We start from the raw sequence: 26,292 nt of genomic DNA, 5'->3' as shown, positions 1-26,292 counted from the left end.
GCCATCCTGGACACTTCAACTTTTTGTTGCTGCTGTTTTGTTTGGCTGTCAGTAACCTTTATTAGGTAGGGATTTCTGAATGGACACAATACTCCAGATGTAGTAGAGAAGAATCGCCTCCCATGTTCTGGACCCTATACTTCTAAAAATGCAGTTCCCATACCCTGATGGCTATGGTTCCCATGGAACTCGTCCAATAGAAAAATCCTCAGTGTTGCAACAAATAGCTCATCAATCAGTGAATAGTAATTAAGCCTGATTGTGCTGAAGTTTTATATGGAGGGTTGTAAAACCACCATCACTGACTCCCAGAAATATGCCCTGTGATCAGAAAGGTCAGAGACAGGTGTGGAGACAGATGTAGGAGGCACTGTTCTGATTACCAATATGAAACACTGTTGCTCCCAGAACATGGCAAGCTCTCTCAGGCCTTCCAGCACTTGAATGTGGCATACCCTTCACTTAGGATCCCCTCCTCTCTTGTGCTGGTTATCAATGTATTGCCTCTTGGCTCCAAATTCATCATTTTTGTCTTTCCCATGAAAATGGATCTGAGCCCTTTAATGATCGTCTCTTTGCCAGCTGGCACCGTGTTACGCTTTGTCAGGAGAGGGTGCTGGAGAGACACTGCAGGAGGAGGAGGGGTTCCCATCCTGATCCCCAAGGGCTTGCTGAGCAGGCCTCCCCTGCGCCCAGCTCCGGCGGTGCCCAATGGCTAGTAGCTTCCCCGGGCATCCCCCCATTTCCAACAGTTTTGTAGCAGAGCGCCTCCCGTGAGACACTTCACTGTGAATAACTTTTCCCTGACACTGAGGGTGGGAGTGGGATTGCTGGCAAGTTCCAGATGGCAAATTTCCAGCAAGACCCATTGATAGCGTGGCATCTTCTCTGCCAGTCAGTAAGCTGAGGCCACACGCCTGTCACAAGATCTGGATGTCAGCCCTGGAGATAGTCGCTGTTCCTCCTATCTGCTATTCTTGTGTTCTTTAGCATTCTCTTGACTTCTTACTAGTCAGTACCTCGTTACTCCAATCCCTGTTATAATCAATAATTCTTCATTTTAAGCTTCCCCTGTTCAAATTACAGGGTAGTTTTATTCTCTTAGTTGGACCCAGATTGATACACCTCTCTTATCCACCTGATAAACCTCTACTTATTCTTTGAGCCTGGCCTTGGACATCATTGCTGTACTTAGCCTGGCAAAAAGTCCAATGGGTACCTGTCAAATGTATTTATGCACACTTTGCATGAATGAATGATTTCCATTACTGCTGGGAAGTTATTCAGGAGCTGGTTTGGCAAGTGAGACCTTTTTTTTCCTGAGTAATGACCAGAATCCCAGAGAGGCCAGGGTCAGATGACTCCGGAATTGGTGTCTTAGGGGCAGAGCTTGGCCCTCTCGGAGTCTATTGTTCAAGCTGGTGTCCTACCATAAACCCAAACAAAGCTTCCCCATGCAGATGACGCTAACTTCTCACCCCATCTGCTTCAGATGTAATGTGAAACTCAGACCCCCCACACCCCAAACTGGCTTTTTACAGCCCAATCTTATGACACAAAGGTGGCAACCAAAGGGAAATTTCCTCGGAGATATTTATCCTTGAGCTGTTTTGAAGACATTAGTAAGCAAATATTTTTAACTGGTCAATTTTAATATCAACCGGCCAAGTTTTAGTAAACTAAATTTGCAAAACCCTGGTTTCCTGATACCCTTGGATGTTTCTAGTTACCTCAAAAGTTATTGCAAAATTCTCAAAAAAGATCCCAATGGACAAAACAGTCTTTGTTTACATTATCTTAAAAATTAAATACATGCTTTGTGGCACTTTGAGGAGGCATGGAGTAGGAGTGGGAATGTTACAAAAAGAAAATAACAGTAGGGTAGAAAAATTTCAAAGTGTGTCTATTATTTATCTACATTATAGGAAAATACATAAGTCAATTCCTATTACCCTGGTATGTGCCACACCTTTAACCACCTCAAAACACATGGGCATAAAAATCATTGACACACACACACACACACTCACACACATACACACATATCTGTTCACTTATCTTACCCACGTAGATTGCCCATATACATATATATTTGTATATATTGACATATATTTCTCCTATAATATTATTCATCAAACTATTTTATTTGCCTTTTCCCATCCCTTTGTTTTGGTATCCCTGTCTCAGTTTCCCTCCTCTGCAGAATATTGAGTTATAAGGATTGAAAATGGTAACATTTGTAACGTTTTTGGTATAGGGCCAGGCACAAATAAAGTATTATTTTAGTGTTAAAAATAAACTAGCATACAGGGGCGCCTGGGTGGCGCAGTCGTTAAGCGTCTGCCTTCGGCTCAGGGCGTGATCTCGGCGTTCTGGGATCGAGCCCCACATCAGGCTCCTCCACTATGAGCCTGCTTCTTCCTCTCCCACTCCCCTTGCTTGTGTTCCCTCTCTCGCTGGCTGTCTCTCTCTCTGTCAAATAAATAAATAAAATCTTAAAAAATAAATAAACGAGCATACAGTAGAAATAAACTTAACAAAGAAGGCAAAAGATCTGGACACTGGAAACTACAAAACACTGCTGAAAGAAATTAAAGAAGACACAAGTAAATGCAAAGACATTTCATGTTCATGGATTGGAAGACTTCATATTATTAAGATGTCAATTCTACCCAAAGAGATCTGCAGATTACAGGCAATCCCTGTCAAAATGCTAACACTTTTTGCAGGAAAAAACAAAGCAAAACAAAACCCATCCTAAAATTCATATGGAATCTCACAGGACCCTGAATATCCAAAACAATGTCGAAAAAGGAGACCAGAGTTAGAAGATTCACACTTCCTGATTTCAATACTTATTACAAAACTGCCCCAATCAAAACAGTGTGGTACCGGCATAAAGACAGACGCGTGGACCAATGAAATAGAAAAAAGAGCCAGAAATAAACCCTCTCCTATGTAGTCAAATGGTTTTCAACAAGGGTGCCAGATCATTCAAGGGGGAAAGGACAGTTTTCTCAACAAAGAGTGCTGGATATCCACAAGCAAAACAAAGAAGTTGGATGCTTACACTATACCAAATACAAAAACTAACTCAAAATAGAGCAAAGACATAAAGAGGTAAAACTATAAAACTGTTCTTAGAAGAAAACATAAGGGGAAAGTTTCATGACATTAGATTTGACAATGATTTCTTGGATATGCTACCAAAAGCATAAGCAACAAAAGAAAAAATAGATAAGTTGGACTAATTAAAATGTATCATTTTTGTTCATCAAAGGACATTGCCAAGCAAGTGAAGTGGCAACCTCTAAGGGATTAGTATCCAGAATATTTAAAGAACTTCTGCAACTCAACAGCAACAACAAAAATCCAATTTAAAAACGAGCAAAGGGGTGCCTTGCTGGCTCAGTCAGAAGAGCGTGCAATTCTTGATCTTGGTGTGCTAAGTTTGAGCCCCATGTTGGGTGTAGAGATTACTTAAAAATAAAATCTTAAAAAATAATGAGCAAAGGACTTGAGTAGACATTTCTCCAAAAAAGATATACAGATGACCAATAAGCCCATGAAAAGATGCTCAACATCACTAATCGTTAGAGAAATGCAGTCCAAACCACAAAGAGATACCACTCACACTCATTAGGAGATGGAAGAAAGAAAGAAAGAAAGAAAGAAAGAAAGAAAGAAAGAAAGAAAGAAAGAAAGAAAGAAAGAAAGAAGGAAAGAAAGAAAGAAAGAAAAAGAAGGAAGGAGGGAAAGAAAGAAAAAGAAAGAAGGAAAGAAAGAAAGATTAACAAGTGTTGGTGCAGATGTAGAGAAATTGAAACTCGTGCACCATTGCTGGGGATGTATAATGGGGTTGCTGCCATGGAAAACAGTATAGTGGTTTCTCAAAACATTAAACATGGAATTTCCATATCGTCCAGCAATTCCACTTCTGGGTATATATACCCTGAAAAATTGAAAGTAGGAACTCAAACAGACGTTTGTACACCAATATTCATGTCAGCATTATTCACAATAGCCAAAAGGTTAACACAACCTAAATATCCATTGACAGACGAATGGATAAACAAAACGTGGTGTGCACATACAATGCAGTATTATTTATCTTTAAAAAGGATTGAAATTCGGGCACATGCCACAACATGGATGAACTTCAAAGACATTATGCCGAGTGAAATAAGCTGGACACAAAAGGACAAATATTGCATCACTCTGCTGATATGTAGCATCTTGAGTAGTCTAATAGAGACAGGAAATAGAAGAGAGGTTAGCAGAGGTAGAGGAGAGAAATGATGGGGATACAGAGATGTCGTTTGGGGTGATGAAACAGTTTTGGAAATGGTTGCGGTAGTGTCTGCACAACAATGTGAATGTACTTGATGCTACTGAATCATATATTTTTAAGTGGTTAAAACTGTAGATTGTCTGGGGGCACCTGGGTGGCACAGCAGTTAAGCGTCTGCCTTCGGCTCAGGGCGTGATCTCGGCGTTGTGGGATCAAGCCCCACATCGGGCTCTTCTGCTGTGAGCCTGCTTCTTCCTCTCCCACTCCCCCTGCTTGTGTTCCCTCTCTCGCTGGCTGTCTCTATCTCTGTCAAATAAATAAATAAATAAAATCCTAAAAAAAAAAACGGTAGATTGTCTGCTACAGGTATCTTAGCACAATAAAAATCTAATGAATAGGGGTGCCTGGGTGTTTTGGTAGGTTAAGTGTCTGCTTTCCACTCAAGTTATGATCTCAGGGTCCTGGAATCGAGCCCCGAGTCAGGCTCCCTGCTCAGAGGGGAGTCTTTTTCTTCCTCTCCATCTCCCCATCCTCCACTCATTCTCTCTCTCATAAATAAATAAAATATTTTTTTAAAAATTTAAGGAATAAAATCAAAACAAAACAAAGCATAAAACCTTGTGCTCATTATGTGTCGGCTGCTGTCCTAAATGCTTTTTGCTTATCGCTTGAGTTGAGCCTCTCCACTATCCTACGAAGCGGGTACAACTCTTGTTCCCATTTCACAGATGAGAAATGGAGGATCAATGAAGTTACATGTTTTGCCCATGGAAAGGGAGAGAATAGGTGGTAGAGCGAGGAAAGGAGCCCCAGAGAGTTACAGTCAGCTCCTATAACCTGCACACCGCACCCTCCCAGCTGACGGAACACAGCATAAGTGGCATCTGTGCGCAGGTAGGGAGAAGGCTAAGTGAGGAGGGGCCCAGCCCGGGCCTCCTCCCAGCTCCTGGACTTTCTGCAGGCCCTCCACGCAGCGCCTTCCTGATGTTGGGCCAACCATGCATGCCCAGGCCAGAGTTTCCTCTTTCTGATCCTTACTGCTGGTGGCAGAGGCTTTTGAGGGAAGATGCAGCTCCAGATACGGTCACCGTCAACATCAAGGGGCATGGGACCTACCCCCAACTAGAGTAAGGAGAGGCTTCCTTAAACATTCTCCAGGAAAAGGTCTGAGGGGGCATACGCGAGTCTAAGCTGCCTGGAGATTACTCGGCCCCTCGTCCAGCTAGAAATCCTTTCAAGTTTAAAAAGAAAGAAGAATGGGGGGCGCCTGGTGGCTCAGTCGTTAAGCATCTGCCTTCGACTCAGGGCATGATCCCCGAGTTCTGGGATCGAGCCCCAGGTCAGGCTCTTCCCTGGGAGCCTGCTTCTTCCTCTCCTACTCCCCCTGCTTGTGTTCCTTCTCTCGCTGGCTGTCTCTATCTCTGTCAAATAAATAAATAAAATCTTTAAAAAAAAAAAAAAAAGAATGGAATAATGAACCCTGTTGGTGAATCATTCACTAGAACATTGGTACAATCTGATTTAGGGGAAATTTCTTAGCTTGGAGGTTTCAAAATGTTAATGTCTTGCTAATGTCTTGCTGGGTTTTGATATATTAATATATTGAATTAATATATTATTAATTAGTAGTAGGCTAGTTTTCAATATATTAATATAGCTTTCTTTTCTGAATGCTCTCTCTCTTTCTCTCTCTGGACATAAGAATAACCAGTATTATCACAAAGGCTCTGTGTTATTAATATTTATTGAGATCTTACCACTTGTAAGCTCTTTACATGTATTATTTAATCCCCACAACATCCTTGTTTTATAGCTGAGAAAACACATAGAGGTTAAGTAACCTGTCCAATGTCAAATAGCAAGGAAGTAGTGAGCTGACAGTCACACCAGGCAGTCTGATCCAAATGCTTATTAGAAATCAGTCCCATAGGGGTGCCTGGGTGGCTCAGTCCTTAAGCATCTGCCTTAGGCTCAGGGCATGATCCCAGAGTCCTGGGATCGAGCCCCGCATCGGGCTCCATGCTCCACTGGGAGCCTGCTTCTTCCTCTCCCACTTCCCCTGCTTGTGTTCCCTCTCTCGTTGGCTGTCTCTCTCTGTCAAATAAATAAATAAAATTAAAAAAAAAAGAAATCAGTCCCATAAATAATAATGATAATAGTTTTAAAAAATAAAAATATACAAAATAAAAGTAAAAAAATAAAAACATTTTAATTAATTAATCAGCCCCGTGGCATTGGAAACTTCCCTTCCATACTCTTAGGTCCCCTTTTTCATCATCTGGGAAATGACGGGATTGGACCAGATGTTGTGTAAGATTTTCTTCCAGCTTGAACATGCCCATTTTCTTGTCCTAGCATGCAAATGATACTTCACCGTGCGCTTCACAGATGGGTGTCCACCAACGCTCCCAGCCTGAATTATGGGCGCCATTAATGCTGTAGGACTGGAAAGGAAAGTTGATCTCAGCTGAAACTGACAGTGCCCTGAGCTATTTATCATTCTTTTGTCCTGCCCCAAACAGCCTTTACGCTTCAACTGCACTCACCCCCTAACCACCTAAATATCTCAACTATCTTAACAAAGTCTCTCCAGACTCTGAAATAACTCAATAAAAGCAACAGACGAAATGATTCAAGACTGAGGAGGAGAAAAGCATTCAAATTGATATTCTTAATACAATTCCCTCTTTCTTCCCTTGGATTTGCAGAATTTCTTCTCACTTATGAATTTTCTAATAAGCCCAGATAGTGGTGTGCTGCTAATGTGTAACAACCAGCTCTCCAAGAAAACAAAAGAGCCCTGGTTGGTAGCATCTGCTGACTTCTGTGGTTTCAGTATTCCCACCATGGCTGGTTTCCCACTAATGCCAAGTCACTGAACACAAAGCTGGAAGGATATATGAGCCGGTAGGAGCTGGCACCCGCTCACCACTGAGTCTGGGTCATGGTACTACTCATGCTTGCAGCCTAAAGTACTGTCCACGCATTTGTTCATTCATCCATTCAACAAACTTTTTTTTTTTATCATACTAGGAACATGAACAAGGTATCTATTAAATTAGTTCTTTATTGCAAATCCATTGCCTTATTGGGTTTATTACAAAATAATATTATTTTTCCAATATTTCCCCTGAGAAGTTTCTTGAGACAAGGCAGGTGGAATGATGGCTTTCCTACCTTCAAATAATTCATTTACCCAAACAGGATGAGATGATTTGCTTCTCTTGAGTTACTAATCCTCATTAACCTTCTAAGCATTGGGGAAAATGGCATCAGAATAGCCTTGACAATAAAACCCTAAACTGCTTTATTATAGAAAGTTTACAAAACTAATGCAAAAGCAAATAACTCACCTCTCGAAAATGCTTACCTAGACATAACCCTTCTATAATACTTTTCTCTACATTGGTATATTCAAGATATGTGTGGCTTGTGAAGAATATGGACTCTGGAGCTTCATTGCCTGGATTCAAATCACAGTTCCATCACTTATTAGCTGTGTGATCTTGAACAAATCACTTAACCTCTCTGTAAAATGGGGTTCATGATCATAATAGTAGCTATTGTGAGAATTGAGTAAATGTATATACAACACCTAGAACAACATATAGGAAGTTTCCTATAACTGTTAGCAGTTATTGTCAGTAAACACAATCAAGGATTTTCTCAATGTCTAAAGCATGTGTTTCCAACAAGATGGTGCACTCCTCAAAGTCTTTTTGCAGTCCCCTAGAGTGCCTAGCACATAGTGCAACTTTAATCAATTCTTGTCGAACAAGCAATTAAAGAAATTAATTGATTAAATGTAATTGGATCGATGTGACTCCAAAACATTCTTGCCACAAATCAGCCATTGGGTCCCTCATCTAGATCTCAGGCACAATTTATGTCTCCATAAGCCTCTCTGAAGGTAAGGAAAGTAACCAAGAATAAGTACCTGGACTAATTTGTCAGAGCTGTTAACATGTATTTATGTTCAAGAATGTTTATTATTTATAAGCAAGGAAAAATGAAAGCAAACTAAACATTCGACAAGGGAAAGGTTGAATAAATTATGATCTAGCCATTAGATACTTATGCTTTCAGTAAGTATTTATTAACATGAAAAAATGCCCTAATTGTAGTAAGTGGGAAAAGTAGCATATAAACTTGTATAAACAACATTATCCCAATGTTTATTTTTTCAGTGTGTTTGCATTAAGGAAAAAATAAAAAGACACTTATTGGAAATATACCAAAATCATCACAGTAGCTATCTCTGATTGATAGGATTAGGGTGATTTTTATTTCCTCTTGGTATATTTCTGAATTTTTTTTAAATAACAAAAAAGAAAACATAAAATAGATTTGGACTCTCAACCTTGGAATTAGTGTCTCAGGGATGAAATGATGCACCCCTCCATGCATAGAGATTCAGTGACCTAAGCACCTCTGTGCGTCAGCTCCGCCACCCCCCTACATACCCACCCAGTCTGGCATTTGCCACCACCCATTCCCATGCCACTCCCAACCTCCCAAAGTGTTCCAAATCTGACATGGAAGTGTAACCTAGGTTTTGCAAATATGACACCAACATCCAGCCATTTGGAAGCACCGATGATTACCTTAATTTTTCACACGCCTTTCAGATATCTGGCATTGGGTAAATACAATCAACCTCACGTAGACATATTTCCAGCTATTAAAAACCAAACACATTTGTGTTATCTCCTGCCCTTGAGGTGCCTGATACAAGGGAAGCATGATTGAGTACCTTACTGATAAGGCTGAACAAATACGTCTTTTGAAATAAGCTATAGGAAAAACCCAGGTTGAAGATGTGCCATACATGTTAAAATCTAGCTAAATTTTGGTAGAAGGTGGATCTCAATTTAGTGAACTGTGAATTCTAGAATGTTTGCTTAATAAAAGCCATTTTATTACTTGCAGATCCAAATGAGCTTGAAGCACAATTTTCTGAGTCTAAATCGAGGTAGCAAGTATATAATTGGCTCCTGCTTTTAGAAATAGGTAAGAATTATTTATAATGAGCATATCAGTCAAGTATGATTTAGTCCCTCTGATGTGTTTAAAACAACTTATTCAAAATAATAAAAAAGCAACTTATTCCCTTAAGTAGTACAATGTTTAGCAATCTTATTTTTATTCTTAATTTGCTTACATCCACCTCTCCTCAAGGCACTCTCAGGCCAAAGCCTATCTAAAGCATCATAAATTTCAAACTGCTGAGCTAAATCAATAAGGTTTTATGGTACATCTTTTAAAAGAAGAAGAAGAAGAAGAAGAGGCATAACTTAACAAATGTAGCTGGGGAAATGCACAGAAGTTATTTCTGCCGTAGCTCTTTTGCTATGGATGGAGGAACCAAGCAGTCCTATTTTCATTCATGAGGAAAATCTCACAACAGCGGGCACATCGTGGGACACAGTCAGCCCAAGCTAGGAGAAGCAGAAAGCAGCTTTAGCTGCCCCTGAAATACTTCAGGGGCAGAAGTGGCTAATTCCAAGGAACATTCTATGGTGAATGGATATACATGATCTCTGCTTGAGTATCATTAATGTCATGGAAAAAATTTTATTGACATAAGATTTGTTAAGCGCCCCCTCCACCTTCTCTGCCTTATTCTTCTCCACTGTGTGTGTCACTAACAGGTTCCATCTTACTTTTTAAATTATGTTTATTGTTTGTCTCTCCCAGTTAGAATGTAAGGTCACAAAGCCATGAATTTTTCTTTGGGTTTTGTTTTTCCTTTTTTTTTTTTTTTGGCTTTGCTGTACACATTTAGAATGTACCGGCACAGGGGCGCCTGGCTGGCTCAGTCAGAAGGGCGGGTGACTCTTGATCTCGGGATTGTAGGTTTGAACCCCACGTTGGGTGTAGAGATTACTAAAAAAACTAAACTAAAAAAAAAAAAAAAAGAACGTGCCAGCATATTGGAGGTGCCTCAAAAGTATTTGTGGAGTGAACCAAGCTCCTCATGATCAAGGAGGATATTCCTGAGATATCTCTGGTGAGCTAGAAAGAGCACTGGATTTGGAGTCCAAAACAAGTAGCACTCTGCTTGGCTCAAAGCAGACACTCAGGGACCATTTTTTGGGTGGAGATGGGTGGATGGATGTTATATTGGTGACTCTCCTTATCTTCGAAATGGGAATAATACTTCATCGTGAGAACCACTGTAACATCTTCGTTACTTGATAACTCTTTTTTCTCCCAGCTGATGTAGATAGAACAGGAACAAGGCAGTAAGAATTCCTTGCAGTGGAAGACAAAGAAAGAAATCATTTAATCTTCCGTGTAAATGAGAGGAGACAGGAATTTGGGTAGAAGTGTATGTTTTTATTCTGTCTTGTATTATTCTGTCCTGCCAAGTCAAGGCGGTGTTTGAGCAGAGAGGCAGGCAAGACGCAGCCAAGTGGAGCAGGTGAGCGGCCCGCCAGCTTCCGATGAGACATGAGTGAAAAACAGCCTTCAGTTTCCCTTCAGTGGCCTCCTTGAACTGAGAGGCATCCGACTGTCAGGCCAGGTGATGAAAACCCTCGGTAGACACTCTGGATCTTAGTTCTGGTCATTAAGTCTCAAGGGTAATCCAGCCCCAGCTTTCTTGTTCCTAAGTTTGTGCTTTTTTGCTATAAGAGATAAAGCCTTCCACTTTCTCATTCCTCATGGAACATTCATTTTGCCCCATGGGTGGCTTGCTCAGTGAAAGTGGAGATCTTCCAAGCGCAGCCCCCTCTGCTTTGGTGGGCAGACACGGGGAAGGACACTGTGTCCTGGGAAAACAGCGCGGGTGGGGGTACAGAAGAAAACCACAGGCCAGCAGTGGGATGAGATCTGCACCCTCCCCTCCAGTAGTCGCAGGCAGGTTTGGGAAAATGTTCCAGGGCCCAGGGACACCGTTCCTCCAGAAGGAATCTAAAATGCCCATTGGTAGTGAATTGGGGTAAGCCCGGCGCAGAAAATTTTCTCCCTTCTGTTGCTGCCTTGGGTCTGAGGGTCTCACCATGTCCCAGAGCGACTCCTCACGCTGTGCTGTGCTCAAGGAAATCACCTTGTCTTAGGACCTCAGCCCTTCATGTGTTTAGTGGATCAAGAGGCAAATTCTCTTCCTAGCAATAAGAGGCCCCAGGCTCCCGAGGGCCCTAGCCGTTGTTATTTTAAGAGAGAATTGCATAAATCTCTGTTGCTGCGAGGCCTGTATGCCTTTCTCCCAGAGCTCTGCTAACCCCAGCTCTTCGGTGTTCGGAGGTGATGCTCCTACCGCTGTCTGCAGGAACGGTTAAGGCTGCACAGATGTCCCAAGACCTGGTCCGTGGGCCTTCATAGGCTGGATAATCCAAAAACAGTCCAGACATGACCCGAAACGGAGCATGGCGGAAGCTGTGCTATTTATCAGTGTCGTTCAACCAGCACAGCCTCGGTGCCCGCCCCATGAGAGGTCTGGGAAAAAGTAATACGGCAACTGTAAAGAAACATAAGATCCTCCCCTCAAGGTCCTTTTCATCCAGGCAGGGAGAAGGTGTCGATAAATATCTCAGGCCAAGAGCACTGGAAGTGTTCAGGGCTGGAAGAGCTTTCTCAGGGCTAGGTTGTCTGGGAGAGCTTGGGGAAGAGGCGGCAGCCACCCAGGACCTCGTGGGATGGCTCGGAGGGGTGAAGGGAGGAGCGGCAGGGTGGAGTGAGGAGTCTGTACACGTATGACACGAGGACCTCATTGATCTGTCCTGTCCCAGCCCATGTGCCTCAGACGCTTGCGGGCTCTGGCTGGGGAGCTCCGCAGGGCAACAGCGGTTGCCAAGGTGCCCCGGTTCCATCTCGAGGATGGTATACGCCCCCCACGGCTGGAGGCCGCTGAGTTATGTCTTCCTCGGCAGCTCTCTCCTTACACCATGAGCTAAACTTCTGACCAGCTTCTCGAAATTATTATGACCACTCCAACCCTTCGCATGCAGTTTTTCAAGGGAGAAAAAATCATTTTTAATCCAAGTCTTTCGGGTTCCCAAACCCCACCCACCACCCCTACTGTTTCTTTCCTGAGAGTCGTGGACCCGCATTTTCTTTCCTATTTCATCACCACTCCCTTCTCCCAAGCACCACGGCCTTCGGGGCTCCCTGCGTCTGGATTACCACAGCCCGGCCCTCTGCCCCAGCTGCTCTGTGTGGTAAGTCCTTTCTCAAAGTCCTGAAAACGTGCACACCTTTGACCCCTCTGTGTGGTAAGTCCTTTCTCAAAGTCCTGAAAACGTGCACACCTTTGACCCGTTAACTCCGTTCCTCAAAATGTATCATTGCATAACTTTTCTCTCTTCGGGGTTCTCTCCTCTGTGCCACCTGTGTGCCTCAGGAGTCCTGCCAGATGCCAGATGGCGGGGCTGTGCATCCGGCTGCAAACCGGCAGCACTGGGCCCTGCCCGAACCTACCATCTAGGAGGTTGGTTGTTTCTCCTACCAATCCAGATGGGGTTGTTTGTTTGATTTTATTGATTGATTTATTTGCCAGAGAGAGAGAGAGCACAAGCAGGGAGAGCGGCAGGCAGAGCAGGCAGAGGGAGAAGCAGGCTCCCGGTTGAACAAGGAGCCAGAGGAGGGACTCGATCCCAGGACCCTGGGATCATGACCATTAAGCAGATGCTTAATTGGCTGAGCCACCCAGGCATCCCAATCCAGATATTATTTATTTATTTATTTATTTTGTCTCTTGGACAAGACATGCCTGTCGTACTCTCAGAGAGAATATACGGTCACTGCATCATAGCGTAAAATAAATTCCCATTGACCGTGCCGTGGACACAAAATGACAGGTCTGCACCTGTCAGAGGTTTTCAAACAGAGTGCCACACCCTGTGAGCCTCAGGGGTGGGGACACCTAGCCGACAGGGGAGGGGACAGTTTGCCTGTGCTGCACAGAAGGACTCTTAGGTCCCCAGCACCCCCACTCACCAAGCAGCTCTGTGTAGTTTTGTCCTTGTTACTCTGGGCTTCCTGGTAAGATTTATTTGAACAGAATGTTCTGTGGCTGCAAAAGTTTGAAAACCACCAGTTGTCTCAAGTGTCTATATTTAGTCTGGAAGTGTTCCAGACTGGGGACTTTTTCTTCCCCCAAATTCTCTGTAAATCCTCTAGCTTTTATGTTTAATTAATGAGCTTTACTGATACCTGATACATGTTGGGTGTGTAATTAATGAGCAGTAATACCACAGGCATGATAAGTAATAAAATTTCATAGACAGTGCAAATGTGCTAAAGGCTGAAAGCCCTAAAACAATTTTGCACACTATGCAATGGTGGGGGAGGGTGCATATCAAAAACACCAAGAAAATGTAAGCAGTTTTGACATGAATCCTGCGTGGTGTCATTCGGCCTTTTATTTAATATTTGCTAGGTTCCCACAATGTGCTGGGTAATGATCTCTTCTCTCCAATTCTCTTAGCACCTGGAACCTACAGATTTTACATCTAAACTGTCATTATTCACATATTACCACTGTGGTTTTTTTTTTTTTTTTTTTTTTTACAATCTCTGCAGGCCACTTGTACTAGTAAATATTTTATTTAAATAGATTCATTTTGTATTTAGATAAATTTATTTTAAAAGAAACCTTTGTATCACTACCCATAAATAGAAGACCAGAAACACTTACCAAAAATAGAAGGTAACTGTAATAATAAATTCATGATGATGAAAATAAGCAATTTTTTCTTTAAAATATAAAGTATATATAGGGGCGCCTGGGTGGCACAGCGGTTAAGCCTCTGCCTTCGGCTCAGGGCGTGATCCCGGAGTCCTGGGATCGAGCCCCACATCAGGCTCCTCCGCTAGGAGCCTGCTTCTTCCTCTCCCACTCCCCCTGCTTGTGTTCCCTCTCTCGCTGGCTGTCTCTCTCTGTCGAATAAATAAATAAAATCTTTAAAAATATATATAAAGTATATATAAGCTATAAACCATAAACTATACCTTGTCTTTGCTTCCCTCACCTCACCTTATAGCCTCTTGTACCCGCATCCCCCACTCCCTCTAAGTACTAACCTTGCTTTAAGCTAGTTGAAAACTAAGAGTTGATGAGGTATTAATCTCCTATTTTTTATATTGACAAGAGGCCGTTCATTTTCAAACCTCAAATATCGGGACTTCATTGGAACTTTCGACATAATGCAAGAAGCTTGCACTATTTAATTTCAATCACATACATTAGGTGACCTACTAATCACCTACTCATAAACCAGGCCTCAGGCCTCCCCATAGATTTATATTCAGATTGCCCCAAAACACTGAAATTTGCCTAAGAATATATCAAAGCCTTTAGGATTTGACAGATATGGTCTTTTCAGATGGTGATGACCCTCTAGCAAAAGAAATATGGATCAACCACTTCATTAGCACACACTGTGTTCTAATTGTACCTATAATGATATTCCCCCCACCCACCCACCCACCTAGGAAAGAGGGAGGGGAAGTTAGCCACAGGGTCTGAATATTGAATTTACATCACGGATGACTTGTCATTGCAATTTCGCCCTCTCTCATTGCAGAACTCCTCCTCTCAGGAGACCTTGGGAAAGTGGTCACAGATCAGGTTCCCTGGGAAGCTGGCTCTGAGATGAGATTGGACGCAGGAGGAGTTTTGGAGAGTGGACTCAGGGACCACATCTGTGGGTGCACAGGGGAGTCGGGACTGAGTACAAGGAGAGGTTGAGCGGTGCTATGATCACAACACAGGTCTCAGCCAGGCCCACAAGATTTGGGACAGCCCTTCAGAGGCAAGAGTTTTGGGTCTTTAAGCTCCCTGAGCTGGCAAGTCACTGGATGCAAGATGCCTCTGAGGAGGGGTCATAACATTGGGCAAGACAGTCCTCTTTGGCCAAAGGCGATTGATTCTTGGGCAGGGATTCAGCTGTAAAGTCACCAGCAGGCAGAGCTCCTGGCAGTGGGGGAATGGTACCTGGGTCCTGGAGGAGGATCTGGACAGTGGACAAGGGTGTCCGCCTCAAGAGTAAACCTACTAGCGCCTTGCCCCGAGTCCCATCCAGGTAGTGGCAACGTGGAAAAGCCATGAGTCCTGGAAATCACTTCCTCACCTAGAGACGAGCCCAGACAGCCTGCATCAGGCTTATCACCTTGTATGGGAATATCTTCCCTCTTTTAGGTTCAATGAGTGTTTCTTTGTTCAGTTTAAGCATTGCAATGGCCCCCAGGTTTCCATATTTCTGACTACACGGGAATGGGATCGGGGTCCTTCTGCTATAGCATGAGAGGGACATGGAAGACAACTGCCTTGCGTCGGCTGCCAGTGGCCCTGCTAGCCATTATAGCCATGAGGGACTGAGGCACACGACTGGAGCTGATTTTGCTCTGTGTCTTCTCTCTAGATATGAGCAGAAGGGTGGTTCCATCCACTGCTGCACTGTGTTGTGTTTTCCTTGGCAAATCTGATACCAAGATGCAGTGGGCAGAAGGGTTTGGTTTTCTATCCTGGTGGTTGGCATCATGATGGTCTTTGCTATCCATGAAGTGGGAGTCCTCCCCTGGCACTGGGAACCAGGGCGCCACGTTTTGCTTGACATTTTGTAGTACTCCGTCTCAGGGGGATAAGGTGATAGTTCACGTTGGACTCCAGTACAAACAGCAGGTAGAACCCTGGTCTTCAACAGGGTTGACTGCAGTTCATTGCCGTGAGGCCTGTTTAATCTGGGATTTCTCCAAATGGAACCTGAAGCCCTAGCAGGGTCCAGAAAAAAGTCCAACAGATGCACCTCATAACCGTTAGTGATGGCGGCGGATCAGGTCACGTGACGAGTGCGCAGCCTCCTCTGGAGATGTTCTGTCCCCAGTGTTAGAATGTGCTCTCACTTCTGAAAGCGAGACGATCTTTTTTGTGTGGAGGGAGGAAGGAGGTGTTTGATCTGGGGTACAGATGGGTGGGCTCTTCATAGCCCTCCAAGGAGGAAATTGAGCAGTGCTGCTCTAAGGGCACGAGGAACGACATCGGTCCCTCATTCTGGATATTTAACTGGCTACTTCAGCGGATCACAAAAGCTCTCTGTAACTCCAGGGTCAGAGTGACAGGTGCTAGCTTGGCTTGCCACGTGGTTGCTGAGCTGAGCGCTGACGATGAGCCAGGCATCCTGCCCGGTGCCCGCATGGGTCCTCTCATTGGATTCTTATACACACCCCCTGAGGCTGGTCAGATTATTCTCTTTTTCTAGGAGAAATCAAAGATCAGAGAAAGCATGGACTTCACCACGGACCCACGGACATGTGCCTACTAAAAGGCAACGCCTGTTCTTGAACCCAGGTCTGTCTGGCTCCTACCCACTCCTGTTGATGGTTAAGCTGTCCCAGTTCTCCACTGTCACGATGCAGGGCCACGCTGCAGTTGTCCTTGCACATAAAGGAGACACTTTGTGGCAACTTTCGGTGCACCCAGAGTCCTGTTCGTCAGTGTGCCTAGCTCAGGTCCCCTTGGCTCCGATGGTTGACCTCTGGCTCAGAGACTTCCTTGCATCTTTTCAACCTTCCCAGCCACCCACCGCAATGCCCTGAGCACAAAAAGGACCCAGCAAAATGTTGCCAACTGACTGGCTGATGTACAAGCGAGGCTGAAAGATAAATCAGCTGAGGAGAGAGCCGGCCCATATTTTCACAAACTGGCATTGTGTCATTCCACATAAAATGCTCGTAGAGACCCTGTTTGGTTCCCTGGGCCCAAACCTCCTTTACTTGCTCTGAAAATCTGGATTACCATTTGCTTGGATTATGCTGATCATTTATTTAAAAAAAAAATTTTTTTTTAACCCAGGGAGAAAAAAGCACTGGTAATTAAGCCCATGTCTGTAATTAATTCCTCTAACGGGTATAACTCCTCTCCCTCCTGGTAGAGTCACGCCAGCCCACGTCGACCTGGGTATGAGTGGTCATACCTGTTTATGTACGGCTTGTCCTTCTCCATATTTCACACATGATAGGATACGGCTCTGCATCTCTTCATGTTAATTCTATTTGAAATACTCCCCACCAACATCTTAGGGCTCTGCCATCTAATAAGTGCAGCCAATTTATCGATAGTAAATCTAGGACAAGACAGACTCACATTGATGTGGGCCACAGGGCATTTAAATTAAACAGGAACTCTCCAGCCATCTGTGTTTTAACTTTTTTATGCCTTGATAATAAGCCCTGTTTAGAATAATTTGCTGTGGAAACTGGGACTTCGTGACTGACAGAGAAAGGCCGGGTATAAACAACCCGAGCAGGCCCCTGAATTTGCGAGAATGTCAGGCGAATTTAGACTCATCATAAAAGAATTCTCGGCGACTGTATTTCAATATGACACTTTTATGGTTTTTTATTTTCTAGTCCATTGCGGCCCCAGAGCCCTGGCATGATTTATATAGCCTGGCAGTGCATAATCTTTTGTATAAGATATACAGGCCTCCGGAGGTTTAATTTCTTTCCTCACCGCCACTGACAGCATTTGTGCTTCCCTTCTCTTCTATTTTCATTTCTAATGAGATATTGGACTTTGCTCAGTGAGAGGTGATATTTCCACATTTGCAGCCTGACAGGCTAAATCACCCGATCTCAGTGGTGAGGATACAAACCCATTTAAACTGTGTCAAAATATTCATGGAGCCCCATTGATTTGGGCAACGGTTATTAGGGAGCTATTTGGAAAGTTCAGGTTTAATTTTTGGAGCTTTCTGCTGCAAAATCACTCAGTTACATCACAGGGAAAATGGTATCAAAAGGAGAAAGGAGAGCGAGGGGTGTGGTGCGTGGCATTGATTCTGTGGGGCTTATTTTTAGTATGGAGATGACCTTTGTTAAAAACAACAACAACGACAACAGAAAAGTCCCACAATGGTGCATGGGTTAAATGTGTGGCACGAAGCAGAGGAAATTCTTCCGATTGCATATAAATGAATACTATGTCAAGCTATTGAAATGTTTTTTAAAAAAGCAACAGTGAACACAACTGACACAGGAGATTAATGCTTTGCATTGCTACACTGACTTTTACTTCTGCCTTTGAACTCCAATCTAGCCGAAACTATAGCGACAGGAGTTTAGCTTCTAAGTGGGGTGGGTTCAAATAGCCCTGTTCACTTAGTATTCACAAGTGTCACAGAGGAAAATTTCCATGAACAGAAGAGGTGAACATGACTGCCCCTGTGAGGGACGGTCGGGGCAGAAACGCAACAAATGGTCAACTGAGGGAACCTGGGAGCTCCTGGTAGATCTCAGGAAATGCACACACTGAAGGGACCCTTGAAATGAGGCCACTGGAACAAAGTGTTGCAATGTCCTTGGACACTACAAAAGATCAAAGTCCTTTGATGGGACCAAGCACATTTGACCTTTAGATGGTAAGGTCATTTGCAATAGTTGCTTGATTTATGACCTGGGACTTTATATGAAGTTTATATTTACCAGGGTTCCTGAGTTCACGAGGACCTCATTAAATGGCACACACGACATTCGTACTCACACAGGGGGAAATCGCTTTGGCAATTTGTGGGCGATAAAGTGGTTCCTAGAACACTTTCCAATAAGTGGACATTAATGCCTGCTAGCTAAACGCCAGCAGAATCCCTATGGAACGGCATATTACCTTCACATGAATACCAAGCGTGCTGTTTGTGAGACGCATTCCTGCAGCCAGCATCACAGGCCTTAGCACAGAATTAGCAAATGCACCGCAATTAGACCCATGTGGTGGGAAGAAGCCACCCATTCAATGGTGGGCTACACACACCCCGACACTTTCTGGTCTGGCCTGCGTGAAAACTGATGCCTGGAAGCTTGTAGCTTCCTCTGAGAACACAACTTGAGAACATCTCGGAACCCGAGACCCACGACGTCCCCAAAGACTACCGCTATGTGAATTCCCTGTTAACAGGGCACCCTTGGTGTGGGAAATGTACTAAAATATGGTGAGGAATTCAGGACAGATGTAAATTAGAAATTCCTGGAAGTAAAAATTATGAAACAGTAGAACAAGCCGCTTGAGGAGTGTTCTGGAGTATCCCTCCCCAGGGTGCTTTAAGCATAAGCTTGGCAAGCAACAGGCTTCCTTATGACCCCCTCCTCCTCCAAAGCCTGACGACTTGACCCGCGTGCAAGAAGCCAGGCAAATTCCCAGCCCAGAGCAGCAGAGCCCTGCAGCAACTTCTCTGGCTCCAGGAAAGTTCCCACTGGGCCGGTGACTCAAGAAGCTGCCCCCCAAAAGCCCACATGTTCTCTTGGGGCAGACTCATAAACCCCAAAATACAATCCCAAACATTACCCATGGCCGGGACACCAGGAGGCATGAGAAAAGATGGTCCTGTGCTATTGCCCCCCATTCTGTCGGTGAGGCAGCCCGGCCAGTAGAGTCTCCAGCACCCCAGCCCTGCTACCAACTGGTTGGGTTACTTAACCTTGCCGAGCCGCAGTTTTCAAAAGTGTAAGGCGGATTGCTACTGTGACTTCACAAAGCCAATAGTGAGGTTTAAATAAAACCCTGTTTGAAGAATGTGCAGCACAGTCCCTGCCACCTAGCAAAGATATATCATGGATGCCAGTATAACTCGTAGAAATAGTCTAACCTCACCTTCTCCTCATTCCTTCTCCCCTCTCCTCCCTCATTCCAGCTGCGTTGTTCACCACACCCCACCGCACTGATACTGCATACTTTCAATAAGGTGGCTTCCAGACACTGCGCCATAAGCGGAGAAGACGGTTGAGGGATGGAGAGCCAAGGTTAGCTGCCAATGCTTGTGGCCAACCAGAGAGCTTCTTGCAAATAAAACAGTGATTTCATCCTAACTGCTAGTCCTGAGCTATGGTGGATGGTAGAGTCCACATGTCTGTACCCCACTCTCGGGTCTTCCCATGTTTTCCTCCTACCACGGGTACTCTATGCAACCAACCATTAACTGGCATGCTTGTATTGAGATGGACTCTTCATTCAGCATTTTTGAACACTTACTGAATACAGGCTCTATGTTAGGCAACATAGCAGATAAAGGATTGAATCGGACGTGGGCTCCTTACTCAGGACGCACGGAATCCAGTAGATAAGACTGACTCTGACATGAGTCTCCCTCCTTGGGGTTCCCAAGGAAGAGTCGACTAGTTTATATTTGTAAATGCACTCAGGGCAATAATGTGCTGGTGAATGTTTAACAACCAGCTCTCAGCACAGGAGTGGGGGAGGTGGGGGGGCGGGAGGCTGCTTGGATATATGGGTACACAGAGCGCTAGTTTATTATAAACTTTACTCACCTGAAGGGTGCATAGCACATAATTTACAAATAAAAATAAGCAAAACTTCATTATAATTTCACATACTCAGAAGGTTTTTGCCAATTTTTTATGAATTCTGGTGTGCTTAACCATCCTAGGTTGCAAGAGATGAGATTCACCCTGAAGAGTGGTTGATATTTTCATTTACGTTAACGAGTAGGACAAAAGTGAAAAACGAAGACATATGTCAGAACTATATGCGTTCGTCAGTGACATGAGTGACGTCTTTGCTGAATCTGATAATGGTTTTCGAACGCTGAAGGATAGTTTTTCACATTTTTGTGCTGGTCACCATGCAGCAGCCGTACACATGACACACTTTTAGTGTGATCTGCAGCATTAGCATTTCCTCCATCACTTCCTTAAGTCCACATAGCCAACAAGCAAGACGTCAAGCGCTGATTCGCAGTATTTGCTGATTTCTGTGGCACACGTAACTATGGTCAACTTCAAGTTGATGTCACTGAACGCAGAATCAGGATAAGACACGGAGTGGCCCACCCTTGCCTAGGATTTCCACCATCCAGATACCATAGATGTAAACAACCTCGAGAGCACACAGAACAGTCAAATATGCTAAAATCATTAGGAATTGATCAGTTTGAGTGTTTATTATCCTTGTTTTTAACAGAATTCATTTCATCATAGGTGCTCCATGAGTGTTCTTCCCAAGTCCCAGGGGGTCCACAGATCTGCCCCATCCTCTTCAGGAGCCGTCCTTTAGCAGGTGTTCCCGAGAACAGGTGTGTGCGGTGCTGCAGACCCGGAGAAAGCCCTCCCCTGGCAGCCTCCCTGGATGCCGCGAAGGTTTCTCCCCACGACCCAGACTCAAGGAGATGGTCTGTTGCTTCCCTGAAGCCAGCGTTTTCCTTGGGCTTCTGGAAGGCTCTGTTATTAAACAGTACTTTGCATATATTTTTATTCTAGAATATTTTTCTTCGTCCTCTCCTCTCCTTCCTGTCTCTTCCTCACAAAATTGTAGTACGTGCCTAATTCTTTTGTAAAGGAGAGAGTGGCATTAATACCATTGCGGATTTGGGGCTTTCTCTTTAGTGATTTTTTTTCTCTGGAATATTCCTTGAGAGCAGAGCCAAAAGAGGTGGAGCCTGGAGGAAGGCTGGAGACAGGAAATGGAGCCTGGTCAGCTGCAGCACAGGGAGATGCCTGGCGCAGAGCGCATGGCCTCCTGCTAACCCCTGATCACCCCCCAGCAGACCCCATGCCACTCCAAGCCTTTCCCACACATTACCTGAGGGATTATTTAAAATGCAGATCCCTGGGCCTCACCTCCCTTCTTCTGCATGTCTGGGGTTGGGGCCCAGGAATTTGCTTCTCAGCAAGCTCCCCCTGGTAATTCTCACGCATGCTCAAAACAGAGCGCTAGTTTAGACCCTATGCATGGAGACGATCTGATATCTGGTTACATTGTAATTAGGGAGTTTTCACATGGCAGGTGTGAGATGGCTTTGACTGGTTCTCTAAAAATCAGGCATCTTCAAGAGTAGTGAGAAATTAATAGCACAGAATGATGAAGCAATTCTATTTATAGGCCAAAATAGCAGATAAAAGTAAGAAAAGCTGGGCCAAATGACGGGAGAAGGCAATAATCGATACCCTAACAGAAAACAATAATGCAGCTGGTACCATAAAGCAATCCCATCGGGACCTGTATATTGCATCCTTAGTGTCCCGTTGTAATGAAGCCCACAGAATGCAGCACGCATTAGCCAGGGCACAGCCTCTTCAACGCGGAATAGTCTGCCACATCGCAGGCACATTTATTTTATTTGAAAGAAGAATGGTCCTGTTGCCAAGCCATCAGATGGTAAAAAGAGATATATTTGATGGATAATAAAAAAGGGTCTGCCACAGCCTCACAAAATACGTTTCTAATGTAAATGCGCCGAGTACGTGGAATTCATACCTCTGATGTGCTGATACCTGCAGAGAAAGGCAAGCAGGGGCCGGGAGAGCCAGTGGAGGGTGAATACGGCCAGAGACGGGGGGGGGGGGGGGGGGGGGGGGGGGGGGGGGGGGGTGTTATTCCTAACAAAAACAAACAACCCCAAACTCACTTGGTAAACATCACTCACTTTCTCTCCACCTGTTCTTATGATACAGATTGACAGCCCTTTTAATATGAAATAAATCAGGCAGGAGAAGGAGTGTCTAGAAGAACATACAGATTGAAAGCTGACTGACAGAACGCCTCCAAAACGCGCTCTGTTTGCATTTGCCTTTGTAGCAGCTAACTTGAAAGGATGTCAGGCGCTTTGAAGGCTGTGAGGTTGCCTTCTGAACCTGCAGGATGAGTGCGCCATGTGCTTCCTGGGGGCTCCTGGCCGCGCTGGGCCCTGCTGCGTGTGCCGGCGGGACGGCGGAACAAGACGAGCCTGCGGACGCCAGCAGCCCCTTCCATCTCCCTCCCACATCGGGGCCAAAACGGCATTGTGTCTAATACCTGGTTTCATACCTAGTTAGAAACAACCAGCCATCCCAAGCCAGTGGGCTCACGCTGAGGCATTAGGGCCTCGTCACTTCTCACCAAGAAAACCTGCTGGTAATGAGCCATGTCACCTGTGGGCAGTGGACCTCCAAGGCAAGTGCACCCCCACCTCAGTCCAGCCTTCAAGATGCTGAAGTCCCTTCGGTGAGCTGTCTCCTTGGATTTCCTGGACTGTCCAGTGTTCACGGTTATCCTGCAAAGCAAATGCTAGTACCCATCAGTCATGAGACAACCGAAGTCAGTTTCAGCATCACCCACGGCGCAGGGGAAGTATTTCCGCTCTGAGGCAAGAAAACGCTCATGAAGTATGGGCTGGGCCGGGAGTAAGCCTGGAGGAGAAGGAGAGAGCAAGGCAGTAGGCGAGCGTGAGAAAAGTGTGCGGTGCTTGAAGCCTGTCTGCATTGTGGAGTCCCCCTCCTGCCCTCTTCTGCTGGGATACCCTGCCCGGCCTTCACACCCACCAGGCCTCTGATCGGCGGGCTTGCCCCTGCTAACCTGGCTCTTGGAGCTTCCCACAAATAGCGGTTGAGCATCTGTGTCCCGGATGCTAGAACTACAGTGATAAATAATTCAGACAAAGTTGCTCTCCTCATGGAATTGATGTGGCAGAGGCAGACAGTAAAGAAACACAATGCTATCCCAAACAAGGTAATATAGATTGTGCCAAATGCTGTAAAGGAAAGAGAGTTGATACACTCGCTGATGCTTATGCAGGGAGCCAGGAGGCCGGCTTTGCATGGGCGGGTCAAGGATGGCCTGCCCAAGGAGGCGACATGTGAGCAGACACCTAAGATGGGAAAAGAACCCAGCCACGTGACAAGCAGGAGCAGAAGGTACAAGCACACTGAGCCACGAATGGTCTCTGATGGGCTCCCAATGGGACAGTCACACCTCCTTCTAGCACCTACCTCATGGGGTTATTGAGATTACAGGACATGAGGCAGGGTAGGCAAAAATGGTTACACGGTGCACGGCACAAAGTCAGCACTCAAGAAAAGTTAACCGCTACTATTCTTTTCAAAGACTTGGGTTCATTTTGAGGTGGGAAGGGAGTGTGAAATCAGCTGCTTACGGCCATTCTGACCCAGTGTGCCTGAGTCCCTGTGATGTCAGGCCACCAAAAGCATTCGAGTGCAATTATAAAGAAATTACTTTCCCAGCAATTAATCACCAGTATAAGATTGCCAATACATATCATTGCTGCATTATGACACATTGCATCACACAATCAGAATGTAGAGTAGAAAGGGGGCCATTTGTAGCTGACCTTATTCAAGTCAAATCAGCTCAATCAATTGAAAGTCAGTGGGAGTTTTGCCTGAGTGAGGGTCAAGACCAATTACTGAAAGGCATAATAGAACAAGGGGATGTTTTTGAAGACATTGCATCTTATAGTAATTTTTCACAGTTCAGAGATATGTTGAGGTAGCACCTGTGTAATAAGGCAATACAGTGTTGGTAAAGGTTTTCCGTCCAATCCTTTATTTCAAAAGAGTCTATCTGCATTTTAAAAAAAAATTTTGGACAAATTGCAAGAATACGGTAAAAAGTACAGAATGGCTAAGACATGTATCTTAAAACCAAAGTAGGGTCGTGGGAAGACAAAGACTTCTCAGCAGCTATCAATTATGCTATTAGCTTGGATTCTCTGCTAGGGCATTCTAGGCTAGGAAGCTCCACAGGCTAACTGTAGCCTCAGACTTCTCCATCATGCAAGTCTCCCTTGGCTTTGGAGAATGCAACTATACCACAACATTGGCCTGAATGAGATTTAATTCAGACTATTAATCTACCACTAAGAAAAAAATAGTTACTCTGTATATTTCAAAGCCAGCATTGTCTATGGATCACTTACTGGCTTTTGTAATATCTGTGAGTCTACCCTTTTTATCAGTAAGCAACTAGAAGAAAAGGCTACTTAAAGCCACTAGTGGTCTTTCACTGGCACCAGCTGCGTCTCTTGTCCTTGCCAGCCTCCAAGCCTGGTCTACACCGGCCAGCTCATCGCCACCAAGATTTTTCTATGATTCCAACAAAATCGTTCGAATCTTGAAACATCTTTATAAAAGACTTTTATAAAAATATTTCATGTGTCTAACTTGGTAAAGATATTTTTACTATGACAAGGGAACAAAAAGCAAAACTGCTCGGTAGACTACAAGCAACTTGAGAACAGAAATCATATCTTTTATTCTTCATACCCCTCACTGTGCCCTACATTTATGAATTCTCCAATAAATAAGTTGCTCTGTAATTGGTAAATTACCAAGAAGTTAAATTGCTTTGTCTAGACAGAGAAGATTGATTTGGGCGAATGAAGTTATAGTTCAGATTCTATGAGCAAGTGGTAATAATATTTCCAGACATGGAAGCTTGGTATATAATCTACCACAGGTCTTTAACTAGCCAAAGGGAGTCACCTGAAACTCTGTAGTCGGAGGTTCTTGAAATTTGCACAAGATACAAAGATGGGGGGAGGGCACGTTTTGTACAGTGGGCTCTAACCAGGTTTAAGAAGGGGTCTGCTAGTTGGTAAGAAGATACATAGTGACCCAGGTTCCTAGATAATGAAGCCTGAAGCAAAAACTTAGGTGCTGAGCTGTCGTTGGGTGGTGTAATCCCATGGAAGCAAAAGTGAGGGAAAGGGGAGTAAGGGAAGGAGGGCGCACAAGAAGGTGAGACATCATGCTGGGCTCCACTGAAGTACCAGCACAACTAACCACTCACTGGTACAAGATGGTCTGGGGCAAGACCATGCGAATTACTGCATTCCAGACAATCTGCTGGGGGTCGTGGGGCAGGGAAGGGTAGGAAGAATCACTTATCCATGGGCTCCCACACCTCAGTGGGCAAAGCTTGGTATTAACCGCTTGTGATGAGTAATTTTACGTGTCAACTTGGAGGGTGTTTTTGGATGAGATTAACATTTAAATCCATGGCAGCCGGCTGGCCTTCTGACTGGAGCTGCACCCTGGGCTCTCCCAGGTCTTGAGCCTGTCTCAGATCAGCCCACACTCCACCTGTTGGACTTGCCTCCATAACCAGGTGAGCCAGTTTATTATATGTACATATGAATATATATATTAATTTTATATACATACATACAATTCATTATTATGTATACATTCAGTTCATACATACACACGTGTGCGCGCGCGCGCGCACACACACACACACACACACACACACACACACACCATTGGTTGTTTCT

Source organism: Ursus arctos, unplaced genomic scaffold (genome assembly GCF_023065955.2).
Source record: "Ursus arctos isolate Adak ecotype North America unplaced genomic scaffold, UrsArc2.0 scaffold_3, whole genome shotgun sequence".
Lineage (NCBI taxonomy): Eukaryota > Metazoa > Chordata > Mammalia > Carnivora > Ursidae > Ursus > Ursus arctos.
The sequence above is the reverse complement of the archived record's forward strand: the minus strand, read 5'-3'. Positions refer to the sequence as shown.